General features: G+C 47.1%; 1 pseudogene; it reads left to right on the top strand.

Moving 5' to 3' along the window:
- The first annotated feature begins 1,220 nt into the window (after positions 1-1,220).
- On the top strand, positions 1,221-1,338 carry LOC126428513 (5S ribosomal RNA; annotated as a pseudogene).
- Positions 1,339-2,535: the final 1,197 nt, after the last annotated feature.

A 2,535-nucleotide genomic window follows, 5' to 3' on the forward strand; every position in this document is an offset into this window, starting at 1 on the left:
AAGCCTAAAAATGTAGCTTTATTGTAATATTGTGGCAATACATGTATCGTTTTTTTTCTTCTTTTTAATTCCCTTCCTCCTCTCTGCGCCTAGCGACCCAGGCCACGCGCTGGTGGGAAAAAAACGGGGCCACAAATAGCTAATCTCCGCGCTGGGGTATTGCCTTCCGAAGCGCTGCGCGAATATAAGAAATGATGCCCTCGTGAGAGAACTCACCGGTTCTCTCGCGAGCTGGCAAACTCGCGGAATCTCCAGATTAATAAGACGCCGGCCCGCAGTAATAAGAAACTACGAGAAGCCACCCAGGCACGACTGCGGTCCAGGATGTGCTGATGCCCCGTAATCTCGGAAGAAGCACGCACCACCAGTTCCGCTCCCCTCGCACCCCAGTTCCACATCTGCCCGCCAATTTATCTTTTTTTTTTCTCTCTTTCACGCTCAGGTACCCGCGCCTTCTCAATGGACAATGAGCTCACCCCCGATTTCTTACAGTCAGATCCTCCAAGTACACATATTCGTCCCAACGCACACGATCGTAATTGGTGCGATTACGCGGGCTGTTTTTTACGATAATATTTGGCCGCAATAGAGTTGCTGTCAACATTGCTGCAATGTGGCTGCAATACAGGGTGAAAAGTATTTAAACCGACAAACTCTGGGAGGTTGTAGGGGACATCAAAACAAATATTTTTCCCTAATGTCATTTTTTCCTATGAGGAGTTTTTAAACCGGTAGAGGAAGATTTCTCTGGCGGCAAATTAATTAAACCGACAAACACTTTTCCATTTTTTTATGACCAAGAGACAACACATTAACACAACCCAATTTCAATTACATTAGATTTTCAAAAATGCCTCCATTGACACGTAAACAAAGGTTACACCGTCAAATCATGTTCTGTCTGACACGGGCAAAAACCCCAGGAGTATCCTGAATTGTTCCTGCTGCTGCTGCTGCCACTATCCGGGCAACCAGATCCTCTTCTGATGCAACAGGAGTTGCGCAAACAAGGTTGCGCACCTCTCCCCACAGCCGGCCGCGGTGGTCTCGCGGTTCTAGGCGCGCAGTCCGGAACCGCGCGACTGCTACGGTCGCAGGTTCGAATCCTGCCTCGGGCATGGATGCGTGTGATGTCCTTAGGTTTTTGTGTGGGGAGAGATTCAAATGGCTCTGAGCACTATGAGACTTAACAGCTATGGTCATCAGTCCCCTAGAACCGTGCCAACGACCTCGCCGCAGTGGTAACACCGGTTCCCGTCAGATCACCGAAGTCAAGCGCTGTCGGGCTGGGCTAGCAGTTGGATGGGTGACCATCCTGTCTGCCGAGCGCTGTTGGCAAGCTGTGTGCACTCAGCCCTTGTGAGACAAACTGAGGAGCTACTTGATTGAGAAGTAGCGGCTCCGGTCTAGTAAACTGACATACAGCCGGGAGAGCGGTGTGCTGACCGCATGCCTCTCCATATCCGCATCCAGGGACGCCTGTGGGCTGAGGATGACACGGCGGCCGGTCGGTACCGTTGGGCCTTCCTAGGCCTGTTCGGACGGAGTTTAGTTTTTTTCTAGCCACCTGTTTTGTTACACTGAGTTTGTTGTGTACATCAGTGGAGAACTCGACAAACGAGCGAACTATGAATCTCATAAATGTGATTCATCTGCGACCAGAGCTATCGGACGTCAAACGTAATTCATACTGAGTAGGCTGAGATATCAGACTGCGATATATGTTTGACCAGCCGATATTGTTTTTTTTTCCCTTTAAGTCATCAGTCTTTAGTTATTCCCTGATGTCTTAAACGGTGTCCTACCATCTTGTCCCTTCTTCTTATCAGTGTTTCCCATTATATTCCTTTCCTCGCCGATTCTGTGCAGAACATCCGCATACTTTATCCGTGCCCCAAACGTACATTCTTCGAAAAGTCTTCCTCAGATTCAGGTCTTTATTTATTGCTATTAGATTTCTTCTGTCCAGGGATACACTCGTTGCTTGTGCTGGTTTGTTTTTCATCCCCTCCTTGCTCCGTCCATCATGCGCCATTTTGCTGCCTAGGCAGCAGAATTCTTTAACTTCGTGAGCCGCAATCCTGATGTTAAGTTTCACGCTACTTTCTATTTTCTTGCATTTACTTTCTCCCCATATTCTGTACTCATTAGACTGTTCACTCAGTTCAGCAGATCCTGTAATTCTTATTCACTTACACTGAGGATAGCAATGTCATCTGCGAATCGCAGCACTGATAGCCTTTCGCCTTGACTTTTAAGTCCGTTCTTGAGCCCTTCTTTTATTTACGTCGTCGCTTCTTCGATGTATAGATTGGACAGTGGGATTACATCCCTGTCTTACATCCTTTTCAATCAGAGCACTTGTTCTTCGTCTTCCACTCTTATTGTTCCCTCTTGGTTCTTGTACATATTGAAGAGTTACCTGTTTTTCCCTATAATTTACCCCTATTTTTCTCAGAATTTCGAACATCTTGCACCATTTTATATTGTCGAGTGCTTTTTCCAGGTCGACAGATCCTGTGAAGGTTTCCTGAT

This window comes from Schistocerca serialis, chromosome 12 (genome assembly GCF_023864345.2).
Source record: "Schistocerca serialis cubense isolate TAMUIC-IGC-003099 chromosome 12, iqSchSeri2.2, whole genome shotgun sequence".
Lineage (NCBI taxonomy): Eukaryota > Metazoa > Arthropoda > Insecta > Orthoptera > Acrididae > Schistocerca > Schistocerca serialis.